Here is a 25,924-nt window from a genome sequence, read left to right as displayed (position 1 = left end):
CTTTGGGGGCCTTGTGATGGACTGGAGTCCTGTCCTGGCTGTTGCAGGGTAAGGCTCCAGCTTGCCACGATCCCACTCGGGACAAGTGGTTGATGATTCACGGTGGATATATTAGTATACCAACAATTTCAGACATATGTGTTGCTCTTCTTAATAATTTATTTAAGTAGTGATCCATTGCGCTTGTAAACCGTATGCTTTTTCAAAACGCGGGTGTAATTTTCATCCGGCACTTTCCCCCAACACATCTTACGAAAACCAGTTTTATCCCTGCTGCTTTTTTTAAATTAATATTTCTTTAATTTCTGTGTCTTAATTGGACAGATAGAGCCCTATATTATCACATGACCCCAATTGTAAAGTCAAAGCTGCACCCCCGATTCAGGCAAATGTACACTTTCCAGGATGAGAGAACAAGCAAAGTGAAGTGTTGTGGAGCTCAGGAAGGCGAGGTGCTGATGTTACCTGTTGCATTTCCAGAGCTGAAAATGTGGAAGCTCCCCAATGTAAATGTCTTCGGGAAATTAGCAACATATTTGGGATTTTGTACATCAACAGTAAGAATGCAACCACAGAGAACTTCATGGTCCTACTGTACACTGTTCATATCGCTATTTTGAAATATCTTCTTTGACAGGAACAATGTGGAGAGACATCAAGACAATGCAGATTTAGCAGATGGTGTAGTGGTTAGAGCTGTCCCCTCGCACTTGGAGGATATAGGTTTGAGTCCCACCTCCTGCTGTAGTACCTTTGATCAGGATACTTCCTCTAAAATGATGCAGTAAAAATTACTCCGGTGCCTACATGTGGAATGGTGGCACAGTGAGTAGCGCTGCTGTCTCACAGCACCTGGGTGGTGCAAGAGAATGTGGGTTTGATCCCTGCTGAGTCTGTGTGGAGTTTGTATGTTCTCCCTGTGTCTGTGTGGGTTTTCTCTGGGTGCTCTGGTTTCCTCCCACAGTCCAAAGACATGCTGTTCAGGTTCCCCCATAGTGTGTGAGTGCCATGGAGTGAGTGTGTTTCACTGATGCATGGATGAGTGACCCTACTGTAAGCAGTGTATCTAGCAGTGTAAGTCACCTTGGTGAATAAGGTGTGTGGGTTCATAACACTACATAGAAGTGATTGCAAGTTGCTTTGGATGAAAGTATCCGCTGAATGAATAAATGCAAATGGGTAAATCAGTGCAACTACATTAACACTGCAGGTTACTTCAGAGAAACATTTCAGACAAGCACACTTAAAAATTGAAGAGGAGGCAACGCACACTGCCCAAGAGCCCACCTGTGCCCACACACTTGAGTCAGATTCAGTGACAAGCAGACTGTGAGATGAGGGGTCCTCACCTGGCATTACCACCTTCTATCATTTGATCTTGCGAAGGGGAAAACAAAAAAGCGTGCTATTACTGACCACTGCTGTGGGACACTATCCCTCAACCACCGGCACCAAAAGCAGTAATAAATATAGTCCAGCCCTGCACCGTTAAGTAAATCTCAGTTTGTTTTTGCTTGTTTTTAATGTTCCAAACTACACTTCAGTGTGCTATAAAAGGGAATTTTCAGACTCCAGGCAGCTCTTAAAATAAAAGGTGTCAATTATAAGCCCATTTTCCGAGCTTTTAATCCCGCTCTGAATGCACTTGTCATTTCGGCAAGCAAAAAGAGACCTGTTAAAGTAAACAAAACTGAAAATTACCATCAAGGCTCGAAAGGAACAATAATGACAGTGTTCGCTGTTGTCATATTACTGTTTTCTTTCTGAAGTACAATAGAGGGGGGGAGGGGGAGAAACACTCCACTAATCCAATAAAGTTGCTCTTACAGAGTGTGATGGAGAGCAGGAGGAGAGAGGGAAACCTTCCCGTGTGGGATTTGTGTCAAGACTGGTGATACACAAAACAAAGCAGGAGACGGCGTTCAGGGGTTGCAGCTGGGTCAGGATGTAATGACCGTGCGCGCGGGACTCGGTGGGAGCCGTCGGCCTCTCAGCTTCCTGAGCCCCAGTTCCGCCTCTGCTTCTGCTTCTGGGCCACTGGCCTGGACTTCAGGTGACCTGGCCTAATGGAAAACACAGTGGCTTCTTCCTGCCATGCGGCCGAGACGAAACACCGCAGACGTTGGTGAAACTCTGCAGAGTAACAAGGCATCATGCGGATGAGCCACAGCAACTAGTCAAAACTAGGAATGAAAATACTGGAAAGGCTCTTATGTCCGAACAGGTGAGTTAAGAACCATTCTTTTTTTTTTTTAATTTAAAATGTCAAATTCAGCAGTTTGAAATTCTCTAAGAAAAAATGAACATGTGCCAAACAGAATGAGAGGTGAAAAGTAGATATGTCACTGAAATATGTGTCTGCGGAGGGGTACTCTGGTGTTGTGCTGCTTTTGCGAGAAAGAATGGCATTTTTTTGTATGCTGAAACACGAATAGGGCTTTGGTTGCTGGAAGTAAAAATTTGAACAGTCCACCCCTTTTCCCTTTTTTGTGCAGATGATGTTGTGGTCCGAGGACCATAACGGCTCCATTGACAGTGGTGCACAATGCAGCGAATGCCTTAAGAGGTTAGCCCCACTCACGCTTTCACCAGGTGCCTATATGTCTCCCCCACCCCCAAAAATCATCAAATCACAGTAAAATATCACTGATCTGTTTAAACTAAACAATGCTTTTCCAGCACCTGGGGGAGGGGCCACACCCAGGACGGGACGCCAGTCCATCGCAAGGCATCCCGAGCAGGACTCAAACCCCAGACCCACGAGGGGGCAGGACCCAGCCAAGCCCGCTGAACCACAGTGACCCTCCCAGGCAGTTTAGTAATGATTGTGAAAGGTTCATCGTGAATGGATCGTGATATTGACCTTTGCTTTACAGAATACGATTGAGTTATTTCCTCCATTGCTGCATTAAAGGCGCTTCACGGCAGGCGTCTAATGAACTCCAGTCAGAGCGATTAGCAGGACAAACCTCTCACTCTCCGCCTGTGCCTTCAGACAGAACGAAGTTGAATACGCCTTTGGAATTAACTATGACTCCTGCTACTTTATTCTCTTATTAGATTTCTTTGGCAGATGCTTAACTGAATTACACCAAGGATAGAAAAAGCCATGCATGGAAACACAGAGCAGACTTGTTACGAGTGCAAGGACACAGCACGATAAGTTGCAGGATCACGGCTTAAGATTCAGGTAAATTAAAGGAGGACTTCACGAAACACTTCTAGTAGAAAAAAAAATCTACTTCTAATTAATTTCTAATACCGCTACTATGACTAAGAATAATAAGACAGATTTTAAAATTGGATCGGCTACCTACCTCAAATAACTGTAACTTTGATTTATCACAGGCTGAGCAAAGTAGGTGGGGACATAGTGGTGTTGGACCAGGTCCTGCTCTCTGCTGGGTCTGGGGTTCAAGTCCTCCTTGGGGTGCTTTGTGATGGACTGGCATCCCGTCCTGGGTGTGTCCCCTCCCCTCCGGCCTTACGCCCAGTGTTGCCGGGTTAGGCTCCGGCTCCCTGGGACAAGCGGTTCAGACAAGGTGTGTGTGTGTGTGTGTGTGTGTGTGTGTGTGTATGTAAGTAAAGTATTGCTTCTGTAAAAAATCCAGCTGTATGAGCAAATTAAGATACAGCAATGAATAGCAATTAAATTATAAAGATGAACTGAGATATTATAGGGCTGCACTGTGGCACAATCAGTTGTGCTGGTGCCTCAGAGTTCCTGCACCGTAGGTTTGGTCACGATGTCACATCTGTTACAGTCTGTGTGGAGTTCACATGTCCTTCCCCTGTTTGCATGGGCCTCCTCCCACAGTGCAGAGGCATGTGTTTCTGCAAAACTGGTGACCTCATATTGCCCTTAGCGTGGAAGTGTGTGTGAATGAATGCGTGTGACTGCCTTGTGTTGGAGTGGTGTTCCATCCAGGGTGTACCCTGCCTCATATCCTATGCCTCCAGGATAGATTCTGGACCTCCGTGACCCTGTGCTGGAGAAACAGTCTCTGATAATATATGCATGTATGAGAGATTACAGTTGGAATGGCCAGCTGGGGTGGGAAGCCACTTGGATTTGACCGCAAAAATCTTTTCCTTCCTGCTCTACCAATCACACAAGTTTCTCCTGCCAGCCGTTATTCAGCGTTAATAAAGTTGAGGGGTTTGCGTGTATGTGTGTGTTGCCTTGCGTGCCTGTGCCTCGTATTCCCCCGCCTGTTAGTGGTCATTCCACACGACTGACCACACAGGTGCCGCTATCCATGTTCCTTCGAGGCCCATGTTTGGGTGCAGCTGAAAAAGAGCGAGATCATTACAATTCCGGCACCGGGTTCCAATTAGCATGATTAAAGCGCACATGGAGCAGTATTAAAATACATGGATAGCGGTGCCATTGGCACTTAATGCCTTTGTTCAGCATTGACAGGTTTAACACATTTTCCTTGGAGACAAACAACATTACTGTTTTATTACATAAATCTCAGCGAGCCTAGCATGCTGATTTCTCTCTCTCCGAACGAGCTCCATACGGAACAAGCAACAATTAGCCAGGGCTCAGTAATGGTGTCTGAGAACATTTCCTGACATATTTATGCAGTTTGGTTGCCCTAAATTACCTAGCGGAGAAGACTTTTTTTTTTTATAAACATGCCCTGCATCCGGTGCATGATCTGAGCTCTGAATCAGCACTTTCTTATGGGCTCCCCCAGTGCAAAAAAACCTCTAGGCTCTCTAGGTTTTCTGAACATGAAACTTAAGCTACAAATCTTTTCTGCAGCTGGTCCTTCAGCAGCTTGGTGAGCACAGCTCTGGCACGGCCCTCGGGTTCGACATTCTCAGCCACATGCCGGGGCTGCCCTGCCTCCACAGGACCACCCATACCCATAAGGCAAGAGGAAGGCTCAAAGTGCAGGCGAGCTGGGGAAATCTGAACGGTCAGCTACACTCCTTGCCATGTCATCTATTTATTTGCTCATTTATGTATTTCATTTAGATTAGAATTTAATTGAAATTAAATTCAACTGAAGGCAAGCTGCAAACCCAGGCCCAGCAGAAAAAGTCCAAGTTCTGTCAAGATAGTGAGTTGAATCAGGTGATTATAAAATAAAGAAAAATTCTCTGAGCGGCAAGCTGTCACGCGGAACAGAGGACGTGGGGACGGCTGGACCCAAGTGCAGGATCGTTTGTCAGGAACAGAGGGGTCAGGCGAGTTCTCGTTGTTGGGGGCGGGCAAAGAGTCGGTCGATCGGCGGTCGCAATGGGATCGAGGATCCGTGGACGTAGTCAGGAGGTGAGGTGAACGATCAGAAGCCGAGGAACAAAGGCGATCGGTCCACAAGTGCAAATGGGGACAGCTATCTCAGTGAGATTCCACAAGTGGACGGGGACTGAGGAGGGTCTTTTAAAGGCAAGTGCTCCGATTGTGCTTGATCAGCATCAGGTGCTGTTGATTGCGGTGCGGCTGTGGACGTGACATAAGCGACTGAACAATATTTAAATGATAAATACTAAAAAAACTGGGTGTTTGTTATCAGTGCTTAAGTTACAGATTTATTTATTAATTTATTTATTCATTCAAAATTATTCCTGTTTTCAGATAATCGTTGTCAATTACAAGATGATGAATACTACACATGGGATAAACCCGTGAACAAAAATATAAATATAAGTTTATAGGAAACATTTTTATTTTCATTTCATTTTAAAGCTACCTGAAGTTAATGAAAATGTTAAAAGTCTTGCAGTGTATTTTTTTAATTTATTGTGGCAATATAAATACTGAATACTGAATAGTTTGAACTATGGCTCTATTGTTTTGGTTTTAATTGTCTTGGTAATAAAGAAAACTGAAAGTGACCAAATGGTGACGAATGCTACACATGGTAGTGAAAAACATAAAAACGTACTATCTCTGTGTTTCCAAAATTTATTTGTAACAAAGCAACCCCACAGAGGATGAGCAGCTGATGAAAATGGAATTGCATTTGCAGTCTTCGGCACTAATAAAACCGACAGAGGAGCCAAAGGTATATTCAAATTTATATTCGCTGCCAGAGGTCTCTGCTCATCTGTGTGAAAACATCACTTTGTTCACAGATCCCTCTATGGCACGGCTAGGTCCCATGGGGATCGCTCGGTGAACCAGGAGCAGGATGCCCCCCGCCTCCCCATGGGACTCTTAAATTATTAACCGACTCCTACACAGTCGAGGAACTGCTGAGAATAAACACATTAAAATGGTTAGCCTGCCTAACACTTCCCACATTCCCTGTGAGTGTGCATGTGTGTGTTTTCCCTTCATCTTTGTCAAAGTCATCAAATTGCTGGGGCTTTTAAAAATTTTACAAGGATTTTTACGCGGGACCTTTTCTTTAAGTTTTTTTTTCAGTGGCCTTGTCATTGTTCTAAATAAATAAATAAACATCCATCCACATAAATGCATAAAAGGGGAGAGAGTTGGTAGTAGCATCAGGGTACCGACTACCATGATAATTCTGTAAAATAAATAAAATAAAAAATGGTCCTTTAAAATGGACTTGTGGTGCTGGGGGGCTTCCAGAGCCGCAGCCGCTGTCTCCTATCCCGGCCGTGCCGTCGCTGGGCACCTCTCACTTAAGTTCCCCCATCCTGATTTATCCGCAATGAGTGTGGAGTGTCTGAAGCCGTTCCTTTTTTTCATTCACCCAACTGCTTGAAAGGGTCATTATGGGTTATATATTTGTTGTGGGGGTGGACCACCTTCCTTCTTTTATTTGCAACAGATTTTTTTATTTTTTTTTTGGTTGGGGGGCTCATTATTTCAGTCTGGTTTTGGAGTGGCTGGGACGCAAAAATGCAATTTACGGAGAAAGGGCCACATCTCACTTCCGGCTCTTACCGAGTCTTTTCATTTGTGTTTTTCTTTTTTAAATTACATTTCGCAAAGGAGAGGAGGCATTAAATGGTTCTGATGGAGCATAGAAAAATTAATGAATTCAAATAAATTTTTGATGCAGTTTGATATTTATATTGTTTGATTACACAGTTTTTCACATTGCAATATGTTTACTCTCTTTAGAAGGAAACATGCTTCCTGGAAAGACATGTAATGAATATATATTTGATGTTAAGATAACAAAATTAAAAGTTAATTTGTGCTACATCACGCGCTAGTGTAAGTGCGTGTTTTTTTTTTATCTGTTAACAGGCCAGCAACAGTAAAAATAATTTTAAAAAAATGAAAAAAAAAGAGAAAAAAAACATGTTTTATGTAAATTTGTCTTGAAGAAAAATTACACAATTAACACCAGCGGAGGCTTGATAAATTGTTTTGGTTATAGCTCCATGGTGAATACACAGCTGGGAATATGTGTGCAGAGTTTCTAGCCTGCGATGTTGGAACTCATTTGACATTTGGCCTAACACTTCTATGCAAAGCAGGAGACATAAAAGGAGCGGCTCATATAAAATGTTCGAAAGGCTGCTAATTGCAATGAGGGCCCTCTAATTAACGCAAAAAAGATACCTCGAGGGAGAGCCGTTCACCGTCGGTGTCATGAGTTTATAACTTAACAACCTGTTTGCTACAGTGGCATAATCAAGACCCATTAAGCTTTGCCATTATTCTATTCATTTACTTTTTAAAGGAATATTGTTGCACAGCATAGAACCGACGGTAACCGCGGTGAGTATCTTTTCTAAACCGCAGAAAAGGTTCCAAGCACCACAGTGTTTGCGAAAAATATGGAAAATTCCACATTCTTAATACATTTAAGGCCTCAATTTCCTTTCAGTGTCTTTGACAGTTGTCCCACATTATGACTTACATTGAAATGTTTCATATGCATAAATTGAATAAAGTTTGGGAATATTGCACCACAGTTATTGCAGATGATGAACTGGAAGCAGTCTAAATCACACAGAGCGGCACTGCAAGGGATCCTTGGGGACAGAATAAGAATTATAAATTGTGCATATTCCCTAAAAGACATATGGCTATCAAGGAAATGATGAGAAAAGAAAGAACAAGCAGTGAGCTACTGAGGCTGTGAAGACAGCAACACTGAAGGCGATGGCTAGCATTTGGAGAAGCTAAACAGTAGTCTACGACTATACTCATCTATGTATTCCTAAATTTCTGTTTTCAGATGTTTTTATTTATTTCCGAGATAAATTCATTCAAAAGTCTTCACAAAAAAAAAAAAAAAAACATGTTTTGTGGTTAAGGCAGAAGTCAACAACATGTGTGTTCCTATAATACTTAAAAATATGGTTTCTGCCCTTAACTCTTCTTTATGTTATTTATTTCCTGGAAAGGAGTAAACATAGGAGTTGAAAGGCAGAGTGAAAACCAACACTCAGATTTGTCGGTGGAAGGCAATCCAGCTACAGGGAATAATTACAGCTATCTAGTTAATTGGAATGACAGGAAACACTGTGCCACTCTTGATTCCTCGAACCCAGCCGCCAGCCACCTTTTAGAAACCTTGATATATCATGTGAAAGCAAGAAGGAACCATCACTGCAAGGCAATACGGTAGGTGCATTAAATCATAGTGTCAGCAGCCATATCGGGAAAAAGACTACTGTGATTGCAATCTGAACATGTTGCTCCAGATTTTTGATCTGCAAGAACATTACTGTGGCCTTCTCTTCCACATTTTTTATTTTTAATTTTTATTGCTTTGTGAAGGGGGGAGGGGGTTGGTGCAGTGGATTTGACCGGGTCCTGCTCTCCAGTGGGTGTGGGGTTCAAGTCCCGGTTGGGGTGCCTTGCGATGGACTGGTGTCCTGCCCTGAGTGTGTGTGTGTGTGTGTCCCCCCAAGTCTTACTCCCTGTATTGCCGGGTTAGGCTCCAGCTTCCTGCAACCCCACACGGGACAAGAGGTTTCAGACTGTGTGCGTGTGCTTTGTGAAGAGGCAACATTGGATGATTGTAAGGCAGTCATTGCTTTGATACACCTGGTGAGAAGTGTGCTGTAAGGAGTCAACTACCATGAGATCACGCTACATTTCCGCCAGAACAGAGTATGCTTGGAGCATCTGCACCCTGCTCTGCAATCCCAGCTCTCAGCAGGTGCCTTTAGGATAACTGACTCGCTCTTAGGGCAGAAATGGGAGCATCACGGTGGAAGAACCAAGGTGCTGTTGTGTCCCTAGTGAGAGATTGTCACTGTGAGGCCTGCAGGCAGTTTGAGTCCACCACCACCCTGTTCAATATGCTAGCATCAGCAGAATGCTACTGAACCACTTGCCACACCCCCTGGAGAGGTATAGGAGCAGAAAATACCCACCAGAACCTATTTTTGAGCTAAGTTATTCTGTCATACTATTATACTCTTGCTACTGTAGTACTGTAGTCAAACTCTAGTTAGATAAGAAACAACAAGACCGGAAGTAATCAGCTTCTTCACTATATCTGTAAACTGTTAACTAATACTATATTCAAAAAATACTACACTGTGTGTATGATATTGTTTAGAGAATAGGCCAAAATTGGGCAACATGGTGGCCCAGTGAGTAGTGCTGCTGTCTTACAGCGCCTGGATGGTGCAAGAGGAGGTGGGTTTGATCCCCACTCTGTGTGGAGTTTGCATGTTCTCCTTGTGTCTGTGTGGGTTTCCTCAGGGTGCTCTGGTTTCCTCCCACAGTGCAAAGACATGCTGTTCAGGTTCCCCCATAGTGTGTGAGTGACAGAGAGAGTGTGTTCCACTGATGTATGGATGAGTGACCCATTGTAAGTAGTGTATCTAGCAGTGTAAGTCACCACGGTGAATAAGGTGTGTGGGCTCATAACAGTACATAGAAGAAAAGGGTCTGCTAAATAAATGTGAAGTATTTGTTTGGGCTGATTTTTTAAAATCTATTTCTTGCAGTAATGACTATGAAAATAACTACGTCTCAAGGTAATTATATCTTTACTTCAGGAATTAATTATATTAATGCTGAGGACTTAATATATAATATAGAAAACTAGATATACTGAGTGGTATTGTGGAAACACTGACACGGTCCAGTTAGGAAACAAGCAATAAGATCTTATTTAATTTAAAACACTGAAAGTTAAAGGGTCTTGCAATCACATCTCACTCTGACTGGATGTTGGCCATCACACACACACACACACACACACACACACACACACACACACACACACACACACACACACACACACAGAGAGACACCACAAAAATGTCTCATGAGCTAAGTGTTGGAGGGAAGGGCCCCTTCTTCTCAGACACCTCTGGTGTGTCACACCTTTACCGCATGATATGTTCAGATGTATCCAGAAAACCCCAGTAGGTGGTCAGGCTGTTTACCAAAAGTGTACAGCAATTTCTCCAGCTGCAGCAAGCTCATTTTTACTGGTCGAATCAGCTGTCGATGCCTTTCTCGGATCATGAGGGAAAATGGGACAATCTATGAGAACCTGAGCTGCATCCATCATTCCCAAAGCTGTGCACTGTCAACTCCGTCTGGAGGCCCAACACAGCACATTCTATAAAGGACTTTAATTGCTGTGAAAAAAGCCGACTTTCGGGGTTATTCACTTCCCCTCGCCTCCACAGCACGCACAAAGGGAGTAGCATTAGTCCAATTAGCAGCGGTATTTTTTGTGGCTTGTTTGCTTAAATGAGAGATGTGTGATCTGAATTAAAATACGGCTTCGTACTTGATGGTAATAAAAAAAAAGAACAAGTAAAAGTTAAACTTGCACTGTTAGCACTCATACGAAAGCAATTTAGCTGTAGAAAAATGTACGTTTTTTGGCCAGTACCCTCAATGGGTGTCTGTAGCCTCCCAGAGTCGATAATTGTTTCCATACAGGACCATGGCTTGCAGGAGGCCGTGGCGTGGCACTGTCCTGCCCCTAGTGACATTTCCACAGTCTCCCTGCTGCGACCCCAAACTTCAACTTAAGTGAATTTCAATTTTTTCTTCTTGCCCCTCCGGTCCCATCTCAGTTCCTTATTCAAATCTACTCCTGCGTTTCAATCACTGCCTTTTTCTCTGCTTCCATTAGTTAGCTGCCAGTTGCTTCACTGCTCTTGTATACATTCAATTGGTGGTAATAGGTGAAATAATTTATACCACATATGATGAATGTGAAAGTTCTGGGTACACAAAGGAAACTATTTTTTTCTTTCCCCACAAGGCATTTGGTGAACATTTTTAATCAGTTAATGAGCTTCCATGTCTTTCCAGCAGTTCTGCAGTAATTTGCAGGGATGCAGGACACTTACAAGTGGCTCAGTCCACTTCCATCCAGTTCATCCTATTCAAGTCTACACCGTGTTCTCCGGATGTTTTCGGGCACATTATTCACTGTGTCCTCCACTCCAGATACTGAAGGAACTGGAAGCGTGCTTGTGTCTCAGTTTATTTGTAAATCCAGCCACTGCATGACAACCACTCGAATATTAATACTACTGATGTCGCTCGATATACTCACAGGCTACATTCTTTAAAAACTACAGATGAAACTATAATTTAAAAAAAGAACAGCAAGAATATTATTTATTTATGTATCAACCACTCATCCGTTACAGGATTGCTGTATTCCAGAGTTTATCCTGAAAACAGTATGTGGCAGGCTAGACCATGAACAGGATGCCAGTCTGTTGCAGGATTTATGTTCCTTTATTCTTTATTAACTCGAAAGGTACAACATTTTTTCACCATCTGACCACTTTCTGTTTCCCTTCTTAACTTTATAATCAATAAATGTGTAATAATGGGAATTTATCTTGATTTATTCCCTAGGATGGTTCAGTAAAAGTCTCAGATGTAGCTATAATAAACAAAAGATGTTCTGTAACACTTTTATTATACAATTTTATTAACTTTGATGTACATTAGAATTAAATTAACTGAAAGTAAAAAAAGTAATCTCCTCAAACTACCATTTAATGCTGTTTATTGATTTATCCCGCCAAAATGTGCAACATGTGCGTTTTATCATAAATCACGACTATTCAAGAACATCAGACATGAGCGGTAAACACTGCGGGAATGGTGTTGTGGGTTGAATTATCCCGGTTCCATATCCCTGCTCTGTCTGAGTGCCCTCTACTGCCAAATAATCTCTGGATATGAAAAAGCAGGCAAGGTTTATCCTGCAATGAACAAATTTTTAAAAAGCCAAGTAAAGAAAATACAATATAAAATAGAATATAAAAATATAAAATAAAAAAAATGTATCTTTGTAAATGCGTAACAAGGACTCAGTTTAACTGGTTTAATAAAATCGAAGTTCTACAAAGCGGCTCATCGTGACAGAATGCAAGCTATGTTAGAACAGCTATTAAGTGCCGTTTCACAGCTTCAACCCCCGTTCTGTTTTTTACACTCCACACACTGGACAAATATTGGTGCAAAACACTGCAAAACTTTTCCTTTAACAATTTGGTATGAAACAAGTTTTAATTACGGTGGCTGATTGTGAGTTACTTTGTGACCTGTAAAACCTCAAGAACCACCCCTCTGAGTCCTTCATTACAGAAGTGAAGAAACCAGGTTCCATTCTGAATCTAAGAGTTTAATTGGTGAGCTCAATGCAAGCGGTGTCATTCCCATAGGCTTTGTGGCCCAAGCATCAGTCGTACAGAGAGAAATAGTTCGGCACATTGCAAAACATTCAGCATCCATTAGACTGAGCCCTGCACTGGATAAACATTGCAATACACAATGAAACGCGTTGTGTTCTTTTAATGTAATCCATGCATCCATCAATGCATTATCAATAACCACTGCAGGGTCACCGTGGTCCAGAGTCCATCCAGACACATAGGGTACATCCCGAACAGGAAGCTAGTTAGTTTAGAGTCACAGATTCACTTGAAACACATCTTTGCACTTTGGGGAAGATCCATGTGATCATGGGGAGAACATGCAAACTCTAGATAGAGCCAAACCCACACTGAAATCTGCAGAACAAGAGCTGTGAAGCACCACCACTACCCACTGTGCCACCCTCAAATACACACACACACACACACACATTTTCAGAACCGCTCGTCCCTTACGGGGTCACGGGGAACCGGAGCCTACCCGGCAACACAGGGCGTAAGGCCGGAGGGGGAAGGGGACACACCCAGGACAGGACGCCAGTCTGCCGCAAGGCACCCCAAGCGGGACTTGAACCCCAGACCCACCGAAGAGCAGGACTGCGGTCCAACCCACTGCGCCACCGCACCCCCACCCACCCTCAAATAATCATTATAAATCAAAGTTCATTGAGAAGTCACGCAGAGATCAGGTCTGCTGAAAGATGACTAAAAGCCATCATCTTGTCTTCACACAACCAGCTCCTCTCCATCTGTAGGGTAACTGATCCAAATGAGCCAGAAAGAGAATCTTTGTGGCAAGCAGTGTGAAGCACATTGGTAGTGTCAGTGGCAAAAAATTCAAAATAAAGTAACAGAAGATAAATATAAATTGTGGTGAGACAGCAGAACAAATTGGTCACTGTGGTCCAAACACACTAGAAACACATACACATAGACATACACAGACACACACGGGTGATATCACAAAGACATGATCACATGATCTCTGACGACATACGAAGATGCTCAAACAGGCTGACCGGCACGGCGTGAAGCGAGAGGCTCTCCTCCCCTGAGAATGCCTGGAGACAGAGGACATCAGTTAGGCTGCCAGTGGCCTTTACCTCTCCCAACTCCTGACTTCTGTGGGAAAACACACCCCCGACCGTAACACCCAACCATGAACCAATCTCCCTCCAGTAGGATCTCCCCTCTGAAAGCCATGCTAGACGAACATCAATCAAATTAAATCATCTGAAGAAACACTTACGATGGGTGGTGGGGGGGAGGCATTAATATACTCAACAAGGAGACTCGGAGTCACTGGTGCACACAACCAATACAATATTAATGCTGCAAGAGCCACTGAGACACAAAAGTAAAGGCAGCTTTGCTCATATCTTAAAGGGTCACATCAAAGCTTCGCCAGCCTACCTCTGCTCTGTTTCTGTATACTGTGTGTGTGCGCGTGCATGTGTGTGTTTGTGTGTGTGTGTTTGAGCTATGATTTCATCAAGGTCTCTTTCTTCTGTTAACTTAAAGATACAAGCCTTTCTTTCTGTCTTTTGTTCTTAGTCCTTAACTTCATCATGCTTTATTGGTATGGCAAATGGTTACACACCTGTGGTATACACAGTATTTTTCAATGAACAGCATTAATAAAGATGCTGATGATGATCACTATGTAAATAGAAAAGTTAATAATAATAAGAGAAGGCGCAAAGCAGAGGGAACATGACAGCTGAAAAAACAGTATGAAACAACATTCTTATTCTTATTCTTAATAATAATAATAATAATAATAATAAGAAGAAGAAGAAGAAGAAGAAGAAGAAGAAGAAGAAGAAGAAATTATGTGCTCTCCAGTGCACGTAAGAAGCAAGTACCTACATTATAGCAACAATAACGCTTTGTTGCATGTATAGGGTTCAGTCCCTCCTTTTCCTTTCTTTCACAACAGGCGTATAAGTACTGTGCTTCTCCGACTTCCCCTCTCTCTCTCTCTCTCTCTCTTTCTACCCCCACCCTCTCAGGGCATGGTGGCTATGACTATGCTGAGGCAGCTGAACCAGGTCTGCTGTGGTGCCCATGAGCTCCCAGTTCCAGATCAAAGGCTGCCTTGGTTCTGTTGTCAGCACCTGGAGTTCTGGCCAAAGCTCATGACTTACGAGGCATCTGCTGGGAGGATAAAGTGTGAAGGCGTATGAAGGTAGATGAGGTGTACAGGGAATTGTTGAAGAGGGAGATGCCAAAGTGATCACTTTGCTTAACGATTTCAGGAAGACAAGGCACAAAGCAGAGGGAACATGACAGCTGAAAGACAGTATGCAACAACAACATTAATAATAATAATAATAATAATAACAATTTTAAACTGAAGCAATGCTAGAATTTGCCAGTAACGTCTCAAAAGTAAAAGAAAGGTAACAGGACAGCAGGTAGTAAGAAGAATTACACAGGTGCATAAGTGGCTCACTATAAGTATCCCAGAATGAAACCCGAACACTGTCACCCTAGATAAAAGCTGGCATAATGGTCGCATTTATATCATGCTTTTCTCCAAAGCAACTTACACTGATGTACCCATTTACAGAGCAGGGTAATTTTCACTGTATCAGTTCAGGGCAAGTACCTTGATCAAGGGTACTACAGCAGGAGGCTGGATTCACATCTGGATCTTCCTAAGTGCAAGGTGGTGGGTTTATCTGCTACGCCACCCGCTGCTGGTTAATAACTCTTTTTTTCCAGCTTTTACAAATGTTAAAGTCTAAAGGTTTTTTGAAACACACACACACACATTTTCAGAACCGCTTGTCCCTTACGGGGTCACGGGGAACCGGAGCCTACCCGGCAACACAGGGCGTAAGGCCAGAGGGGGAAGGGGACACACCCAGGACGGGACACCAGCCCGCCGCAAGGCACCCCAAGCGGGACTCGAACCCCAGACCCACCGGAGAGCAGGACTGCGGTCCAACCCACTGTGCCACCGCACCCCGTTTTTTGAAACATCTGCAAAAATTCTAAACAGGTTTGAAAACCGTACAGAAAAATTGTGGACTCTCTGCCCAGCTGTGTATGTTACCCTGCAACACAGTATAGTACTGCATAATATATGACTGAAAACCAAAATGTTTGGAAAAGTCTAATCCGGTTGACATTATTTTAATACAGAATTGCATGTATTTGTGTGCCACACCCACAGAGCATCAGAGAGACCACAAGGGTTCGACAGAGAACAGGTGTTTCACAGAAGCACTCGGTGCTCACCCGCTGTCATGTTCCCCCTGTGTGGTGACTTATTGAAGATTAACACCCTGAGCTCCAGTCAGCTGGGAATACTACACTGGCACCTTTGAGCTCTCTGGGAAACGGCTGCAGCTTTTTTCTATAGTTACCTTTACTGTAACGCGAGAGCTCTTTGCAATAGTTGGATATTCAGGTATGAATGTTTGCTTTTCTGAAAGCACTTTATGTCATTGGTATAATATTTGTTAACCTTTTCTATACAAAAAAAAAAAAAACACTTTAATATCTAATATCTAGAATCAGAGAACAAATAAAAGTTAATTACCATAAAACTTTGTTACACATTGGGTATTTAATTAATGATTTTCTCCAAAGTGACTTAGTATGTTGTCACAGTGATTTATCAATATAAACAACAAGATAAGCTTTACTGCATCAGTACAGCATATGTACACTGATCAAGGGTACTACAGCAGGAGGTTAGATTCAAACCTGGGTCCTTTGAGTGTAAGGCAATAGTTCTAACCGCTATGCCACCTGCTGATCTCTAGCTTGCAATAGTTAGCAATAGATAGTAATAGAATAGACCTATAGCTAGCAATATTTTAATTTTTTTTCACTTAAATTAGTTAGATGGCGTTTTTCTTCAAAGTAATCCTACACTTCCAGATCCCATGAAGAACTCTGCTCTAGAAGTCCCCTCTCCCCCACTTTGTTGGTTATTTTAGTGAGAGTGAATCTTATTTCTTAGTTGTATAGAGCAGTAAATGCATCTTGTGTGCTGTGCAGCAATGTATCATTACACCTAGTTGCAGCCACATCAAAATCTGTTATGACTTAGAGGAAAAAAAAAATAGTAAAAAAGTGGGCAGAGTGGAGACTGACACCCTCATTCTAAACAGCCATTTCTCTAGTCTGCATTTCGGCAAACAATAATAAATAATCAGTAAGGACCGTAAAGTGTATACACAGAAAAGACCACAGGTTCGACAGAAAGGCGAACACAGAGCGAGCGGGAGGGCGGCAGGTCTGGGCCCAATCACAGCCGCGGCACGGCGACTGGAGACGACATGAAACACGGTAAAGCGAAACAGATGGCAAGAGGATGGCAAGAGGAACAAAAGGAAACAAACTGCGGTTCGACAGACACACCCTCAGTGCGCAGCAGCCCTCGTCCTGTGGCCGCAGTGGGAGCGTGCGAACAACTGCGGTGGCTGACCACAGCGTGAAACACTCCACACACACAGACATACACAAACTCACACACTTAACGTCTTGGATTTAGAAGAGAACTTTCTTTAAATTGTGCCGCTTGAGCTTGCAAACCTTGCCCCTTTACTGCTAAGTACTTTCTGAAAGAAGAGAGCAGCTACTGTAACCCAAACCATCACCTCCTTGTCTTCTGAAGGTTGGTGGTTCTAGTCTCATAAAGACAGCTGCAGTACTACCCAAACTGCTGAACATGGTGCAGCATACAGCTGTGTATCGGCTGCTCACGGCAGAAGAAGGCTGTGTGTAAAAGCTCATATAAAACAGAGGAGAGCCCCGGTAGCCATCCAGTGTCAGAACCTTAGTAAATGTTTACACCCAGTGATGTTTTTCTCTAGTTTCTTTGTGAGCCAATGCAATGTGCTCAGAGTATTCGGAGTGCTCACTGTACACCCTGGAGGATTCACACGCCAAGCCTCTCCTCTCTACACAACTTTCTTTTCCTTTTTTTTCGGCCTGACTGAATAGTCATAGAAAACCACAGGGGATAGGCTGTGAAGGCATCTTCCACAGTCTGCCCTGGCTGTGAGGGATTTGGGACTGGGAGCACAGAGCCACTCGGGCTGGGGGCAATGTGGTGCACGGGGTCCAAGGCAGCGGTGATTTCACATAATCTGCTCAATCTGCTCAATCTGCCCCAGGTATCCCTCAGCCAGGAGGAAAAGTTGCATACGGAGTCGAGTTGTTAACATCATAATAATGTGTATAATGTGGCCGTGGATAGATGAAAACACTGGCTATTTGGTGGCCACGGGGCTCACTTCTTTTTTGGTCCTTTGTTTTCTTCAGAAACAACAGTTCAACTTCGTGTTTAGTCCATGGAGAACAGAGCCCCTTTCTGAAATGGTACATCTGAAGAGTTTCAGAAGAAGGAGTCATGAAAATGCAGCATACATTGTACCCTGTTTGGTACTGAAACTGTCCTACTTCCACATGACGTCATCCTTCTTTCAAGGGTGTCAAAATTCCACCTCTTGAGAGCACTGAAAGAGCAGGCTACAGGTCCTGTTAAACTATGCACTTTGTATTAGCACTTTATCTAAGTTTATCTTTATCTGCTTTTGTTATGTGCCATTTGCCAGCAACAAGGTAAATAAATTGCCTGGCAACTTTATTGAAACTTCTTAGTAAACCATTTCAAGACACATGCACAGCAGACAATGTCCAGCTAGTGGTTTTCTTCAAAGGGATGTATTACAAAAGTGCATCAACAATAGACAACTTTAGGTAGAGACACCTGATTGTCAAAAAACAGTCAGTTTGTCCAATACCATAGTTTTAGATGAGTAGCTGCATATAGAACTGATAAGAAATATGAAGGTGATCATGCTAGATGGTGTGATGTAAGATGATGGAACTGTTAGGAGATCACGAGAGTTGTTGGTTGAAAGAGATGGGTTTGAGACCTGTCTTGAATCCTGGAAGACATTCAGCAGCTGGAACAGATTCAGCAGCTCCGAGGAAAAGAGGGAGCTCATTTCATCCCACTAGAGCCAAAATGAGTACCTACAGAGCTCTGATTTTGGACCCTTGTGAGTTGGACCACCAAGTGACCACAGCTGGCGGAGCACAGCACTCTTGCTGGGCTCTAAGGAGTGATCAGGTCTTGTAGGCATTGAGGTGTAGATCCATTGACCATTTTGTAGGCATATAACGGCTATAAATTCTTGAAGTTTGTTTCCTTTCACTTACAGAATGGCCTTCAACACCAGTTGAGTTATAATAAATACAAAACACACTATCCATCATCAGAGCTGATGAATCTGAGTCCTCAGCAATCCTCAGCTCTGAAGGAAAAAACTGTGAACACTGGGCATATACTAGACACATATATTCATTTTTATGTCTTGATAAAAGTAATCAGTATTAACTTCTGAATTATGTGAAAATTGATTTGATGTATAATTTTAGGCAATTTTGTTTCAGATTACTGTACGTATGGTGTATGGAAGTGGATACCCGAAGGGAGGAAACCAGCGTTTTAATGAGATGATTGTCAAATTCCTTTTGGGAAAGAAAAACAAAAAAGCAACATGGGCTGCCTTAAGGTGGTACATTCTCCCAACAACTCCTTCTCCCCTCTACCCAAAATCTCTGCCGCTTGGGTCAGAGGTCACCTAAAAGTTTTCATATACTGAATAAAATACAATAGTTACAGTAACAGCATAATACCCACGAGCAAGGTACACATCCTAAATTGTTCCAGTAAAATTACCCAGCTGTATAAATGGGTAAATAATGGTAAGTAACTTAACATTGTAAGTTGCTTTGGAGAAAAGCATCAGCTCAATGAATAAATGTAAATATAATGTAACCATAGTTGAAAAAAGTAGCAAAACAAAGGTAAACCAAATTAAATGCGAAAAAAAATTCATATAAATATATATATAAAATCCACGAGTGAAGTATTAGCTAAAATATTTGAGTATCAGGCAGGTGCACCTGTCTGAGCTGAGCCATTTCCACACTAATTGACTGCGGCCCACAGCTCCAGGTGAACTCCTGCTCCTGGACGTGCCATGAAGCCGTATGTGGGCTGCAGGGGGTTCAGGTCGCCTCGGGAGCCCTCAGGGGTTCCTGGTGCCAGGCGTAAAAGGGATAATGGGGGGTGCTGGGGGAGGCCATGCTGCTGTCCCTGGACCAAAAACAACCATCCAAGTGCTGGAAGCTGTAGGCTCTCTACCAGTGAAGGTCTTGCCTAAAGAAACCACCCTGATTGGAGTACACTGCAGGTGTATAGGTGTTATACCTCCTGCAGCTGCACACATTCCTCCATATCATAGCTCAGGCTCTTTGGTCTGGTGTTAAGCATGTCATAATTTAAATTGAAACACACAAGGAACCTTGATGTATCACTGGGGTGTTAAATCCTGCAGTCGTCCCTTTTATGTGTAATGTGCATAATTCATATTTATTTATCTGAGACTTTCCTCCAAAGCACATGTTTTGCCCATTTATTCAGCAGGGTAATTGTTAATCCACCAATTCAGGGTAATTACCTTGCTCAAGCACACTACAGTAGGAAGTTGGATTCAAACCTTTGTACAGCTGTAACCACTGCACCATGTACACATGCGACTTAAAGTGTTCTCTAAAAGTAATCTCTTAAAAGAACAGTAGGATGATAGATAGATAGATAGATAGATAGATAGATAGATAGATAGATAGATAGATAGATTTGATTATTATAAGCAATTTATAGGAGACCAGGGCAGAGACCAATGGACACATGCAGTGAAGGCCCTATGCTCCAACTGAAGCGAAGAGGATTAAAGAAAGAACAGAATTAATCAGATGATACAGGTTTCATTCATCGTGTCTGACATTTTTCTTTAAAGTGACTTACAGTGTTAAGCTACAACACTGATTCACCCTTTTACACAGCAGGGTAACATTTACTGTGTCAGGGTAGACAACTTGACCAGGGTGCTACAGAAGGAGTTGGTATTCGAACCTGAATCCCTTCAGCGTAAGGCACCGGATATGTTCACCACACTACCTGCAAGCCCTTTGAAGAGCACATAGGTGAATGGAGAAACTCCTGTTTTGTACTTTAAGTACGATGTTACGGACACAGCTAACCAGGGTACGTGAGTGCGGCTCACCGGCCGACCTGCGCGGCTGTCTGGCTGAGGATGCACAACTGTTGATGCAGCGTTTGGAGCCACACCCAGCATGGTGCGGGACACACTCCACTAAATTACCTCCCACACAGTCTGGTCTGGTCGAATTGTCGGACCCTTGCAACCTGGAGCCCTTAGGCAGCGCCATTAAACTGTAAGCAGAACTAAATCTAGATGGTGCCTTCAGGGAGGGCAGGTGAGCTGCAGCCATGTAGTTAACACGCACGGCAGAGCGGGATAATGGGAACCCAGGAACTTTTTCATTACCACCCGAGCTCCGAACAAGGACACAAATCTTTGTCGCACCACAGCTGGGTAAAGCCGCGCGTCTCACTCCACATTTGGGGGTGTTCAGTCCCACCTCTCCTGAAAGCATCATGTAAGTAACTCGAACATAGCCATGGAGGATGTTTAAGGTCGTTAGAGTGCAAATGTGTGCCGTGCGACTCTGGCGAGCGCATGTCATGTTAAATTGAACGAGGACAGAAAGACAGTAATTATTGCTGAGAACCCATTAGAGGTGGTTCGTGGTGAAGCGTGCTGCTCGAGGTAACTAATGGACTATCAGTCGCTGCCACGTCTCTTCCTGTTCCATTTAGCCCCGTGCCTACCCTTTCAAAGCTGTTGACAAAATCGGCGCGTGGGGCCAGCCCAAGACAATTAGCAGAATGTGCCACCTCTTTTCAGGAGCACCGCAGCATGGTACAAAGGAGACAAGATTAGCGAGCCGCAGCTTTTGGGGTGTGTGGGGTTGGCTTGATGGGGGGATAGACTGCAGAGCAGGTAGACACGTGGAAGAAGCTCTTAAAGAGCGATGCCTCGTCCATCTTCTGGGCAAATGCCCCCATCCAAGTCCATCTCTTTGTGCATTGCTATAATTTATTTAATTTGGAACTACGAACGAGGACACTGTGAAGACAGGCCTTCTGCTACAAAATAACTTACAATGTTGAACTATCTACAATTATTTACACATTTATACACGTGGGTAATTTTACTGGTGTAATTTGGAGCAAGTACCTTACCACAGTACTTTACCTTATTCAAATGTGTGACCTTTGTGGACAAAGGCAGCAGCTCTAACCTCTACACAAGCAGCTATCTGCTCCCTTTGCTTTCTGTATGGCCAATGTACTGTTGGCCACTAATGGTGCACATTTGTTTATTTTCCTCAGTTAACAGTTCACACTTGGTTGTTTAGTCCCAACTGGTGGTGCACATTTTGCTGGTTATCACTGACAAGCAGTGTGTGTTTGGGTGTTTCCCCCCTGACCAGCAGAGTGTGTTTGGCCCAAGGCCATTCGCCTCCATCCTGACTGCCTTCAAGGCCATGCAAGAAATCATAGGCTGCAAAGTAGATGCAAATGAGCCTGGGCTCCACCCACTCCTTTGTTTCAGGGATGGCCTTCTGAGTGGCTGCTGGGGGCAGACCTGGAGGTTCATTTTAACAAATCCTTTGTGTGTAAGAGAGACAGAAATGTGTGCAGGACCCACTGTCAAATGAGGGATTGCACACCAAGCTCCTCGGACACTTCTACCTAGAAGGGAAACGCACTGCGGTGTCCAGCAGGCAAACAAAAGCACACTGCAAACAAACACAGTATTTCCAAAGTAGCCTTGGTGAAGACAGAGCTCCTCTGGAGCACCAAGAGCACCACAGCAGGGCTGTGCGACAGCTTTAAGAACGATGGTGCATTTAAAGACTTGTGACTAGATGCACATGCTCCAGACGGACCCTTGAAGACGCTGTAAACCATCACTGCTCATCACTGTGACTGAACCACTTTGTAACGTGAACTCATTCATTCCTGAACTAAACAATCAATTCATTAACTGAATGAAAATGGCGATTTTGCGGGATCATCCAGTGCAAGCAATTGTACTGTTTGTATAGTCTTTATTGTATAATTTTTATTGCATCCATTGTGTTTCCTTCAAACCTTGTCTCTTTATACTTTGAGTTGTGTGATGTGCACAATGTGTGTCATGACTGTTGTTCTCATGTGTCGTATGTACATGTATATTGAATGAGAACCACGCTGGCAAACCCCTTGTATGTGAAAACATATTTGGCCAGTACAGTATGATCTGAGAATGTCTAGTCTTCTTCTTCTAGCTCAGCTCACATGAGCACTGCACAGCCAAGGGTTTTTTCCTAATCCCCGAGGACATTCCAGCCGGCACAGCTGTACTTATTCCAAACACATTAACACATAAATCAGTTGTTCTCCATCAGTGTTAGTCAGGAAACTGGACTTACTGTTCAGAGCATCACTAGCTCACCTATGTGTAGGAATCAGATAGTACGTTATAACCGTAAGAGCTTACCTTACTCCAGTGATGAGCAGAGCCATTGCAGGGTCCAGGGAAAGCATGTGAAAAAAGCAAAAACCACGGTAAATGTATGAGCAAAACACAGCTGGGCAATATGTAAAATAACCAGGCAAAGGGTTTCCTTTGATTCACTACATGCTAGCATTATTATTATGATGTTTCAGAATGAGCATGAGCATGAAAAGTGAGGTTCGTCTGAGTTCATCTTTGCTTTTTCTGCATTTTATAGAAATTATGACACAGTTTAATTTACAACCCAGAACTGCACAAGCAACAACACTAAATGAGCTGATTCATGACTTAAGAGGGAAACGGGGGGAAATGAATGTTATAATTAACCATGTTATTTGAAATGAATACATCTGTGTTGCTTTGAGTTAACCCATCAACTGTATAAAGATTCTTTGTAGAATGAAAAAACTAAGAAGCAATTTAGAATATATACAATATACCCAATAAATACAGATGCTTTATATATACATATATAGTATGTGTATGTAAGGTAAGCCAAATTTATATATCTTTTATATATATATAACATTTTCATTACTTATATTATTTATTGATTTCCCTTTGTCCAGAATGACAATGTGATGACTTTGCACATATCACAAAGGCTCTGGACACAGAGTAGAACACACACATACGTGCAAACAATGTTGTGGGGCCCTTCCACAAGGACAAGCACGCAGAGGGTTAAATCAAGGTGTGTGCCGCATATTTAGATGACAACCCTTTAAATGAGACACTGCTGGTTGCGGTAATGGGGAATTTGCAGTGAAGGGAAGGACAAGCAATTATAATCTGGCTGAGCCCCACCGGACAAAAAAGTGATTTACTCGAAAGCTGCCTTTGCACCTCACGAGCGCGCCCCGCTTTGTGACAGCCTTCCAGATGTCAATCAAATTATCGTCTATTTACAGTTGATTTGGTGGTGTCATTTGCAATATTCCCCCACGCCACTGATGAACCTGGAAAGCGCCGATTCTTTCCCCAGAATGCCCTGGCACTCGAGTGGGCAAGGCGCTCTCCGCAAATGTCATCTGTCCGCTCAGCATCACTCTGAGGGGAAGCGCTCTTCCGTTCGGCCGAGTGCCTCGCCGCGGCATGCAAATCTCCGCGTTGTCAGGGGAAGGGCCCGCACATTTTAATGGAGCTCGAGAAAACTCATTTTACACCCGTGCGGCTAAGAGGAGAATAATAATACTTTTGGTTTGAGTGTTTGTGCGCGTGCCTCTCTGTTTTTCCCTTCCTCCTTCCAAGTGAAGTAAACGCAAAGAGACTTCAAATTAATTACCTCTTGTGCAAAAATGAAAAGGCTCAAATGCTGAGATTATTACCGCCGTTTCCGTTACTGCTGCGCTGTCGCCGTGTTTGAGAAGGCGCATTTTGTTGTTGCTCTTTAACTGTCAATGTTAAAAGCACAAAAGAATGAAATTAGCAGGCAGTAGGTGGCATAGTGCTTAGAGCTCCTGCCTTCCCTGTGAGACACCCATCTAACATGTGAATCCCATCTCCTGCTGTAGTGCCCTTGATCCAGCCGCTTACCCTTAAATACACTTCTTTATATATGGGTGAATTGCTGTCAGTTACTCTGGGGGTAAATACAAAAGGCCGCTGCACCTCCGCACCGCTAAAGCTCCAATGACTGTAGACCCACCCGTACCGTGGTGCAGAGTGGGGCAGAATAAGGAATGAGAGAAGTGCAAATGAATTTACTCATTTCATCCAAATGTTCCCGGAAATCAATGACTCCAGTGGTTAAAGTCAAAGGATAAAATTCTTTATTCTTATCAGACTTTCAAAAACCTTGTAGAAGCAAGAGACTCCATAACACATTCAATTTTCTTCAAAGCAGCTTACAGTGTAAAGTTACTTACGCTGATTTACCTATCAACCTCGATCAAAAGTACTATAGTAAGAGGTGAGATTTGAACTGGGGTCATTCTGAGTACAAGATGGCAACGCTAACCACTGCACCACCTGCCACCTCCTAAATACATTAGTTGATATTTCTATCCTCTTTGCTAAATACATGTATTTGTCATTGTCTTTCCTAATTTCCATGAACGCTCTACAGCATTAACATGCGAGAGTCGTTGCCTGCGCGTCATTTTAAACTGCCGCTCTGCAGCCCGTCAAGGGACAGCGGTGGTTCATCCACACAAACAACGTCTTCCGCCCGCAAATTACGCTCCTTAAGATCCAAAAACAAGCTCAAATATTTCCTCTAAAGCAAATAAATTTGCCCCATTTTGTTCACACTGCGAGAAAGGCATCCTGTCACGAACACGCTCAGCATAAGCAAAGGTAATTTAACCCATGAGACAAGGTTTCCGAAATGGGAAAGTGATGTTTTAATGAGCCGTCTCTCCCCGTCCCCAAGAGCTCGCTGCAAGAGAAGGTGTTTACGGGGGCTTACACATCACTAACAGAAATTACAAAAAGGTGCAGCTTTCTCAAAAACTGTCCTGATTGATGTGGTCGGACTCAATTTTCCGGCGAGCGGAGGCATTTCTGCGCCTGGGGCCTCATGTGTCCTTATTGAAGGAAGAGAAGGGAGAGAAAAAAGACAACACGCTCCAATTTGAAATGTGCCTTAAACTTTAAAGTCTGCTGATGCGATTCGTACGTTGTAAATCTACGCAAAGGCTTAATAGGGATGAGAGGTGGAAATCCACCTTGAAACGCGGCTGCTGAGGGGACGCGCCGAAACACCGTGCGGTAATGAGGGAGCTGATCACAGGGCCCTGGCTGCCGAGCCTCCGGGGGGTTACTGCAGTCGGAGCCAGAGGAGCAGCTGTACCGCGTGTTTCATCGGGGCTGATGGGAAATACAGCACCTTATGTAGACACACCTGCAAAAACGAAAAAGCAGATATAAATAGATATATACACATACACATGCTTTTTCACACATCTATATTC

The 25,924-nt window shown here is 43.4% G+C and overlaps 1 protein-coding gene across 1 annotated transcript in view; it reads right to left on the bottom strand.

Annotated features, from left to right (window-relative positions):
• Positions 1 to 25,702, bottom strand: part of LOC108936674 (zinc finger protein basonuclin-2-like) — a 131,172-nt gene extending 105,470 nt beyond the window's left edge. Inside the window, exons 1-2 of the mRNA XM_029250551.1 lie at positions 25,679 to 25,702; positions 22,992 to 22,995 (exon numbers count right to left, since the gene is read on the bottom strand). The gene's annotated coding sequence lies outside the window, so the exon portion shown is untranslated. The remainder of the gene's footprint in view (positions 1 to 22,991; positions 22,996 to 25,678) is intronic.
• Between the last annotated feature and the right edge of the window lie 222 nt (positions 25,703 to 25,924).

This window comes from Scleropages formosus, chromosome 3 (genome assembly GCF_900964775.1).
Source record: "Scleropages formosus chromosome 3, fSclFor1.1, whole genome shotgun sequence".
NCBI lineage: Eukaryota > Metazoa > Chordata > Actinopteri > Osteoglossiformes > Osteoglossidae > Scleropages > Scleropages formosus.
The sequence above is the reverse complement of the archived record's forward strand: the minus strand, read 5'-3'. Positions and strand labels throughout refer to the sequence as shown.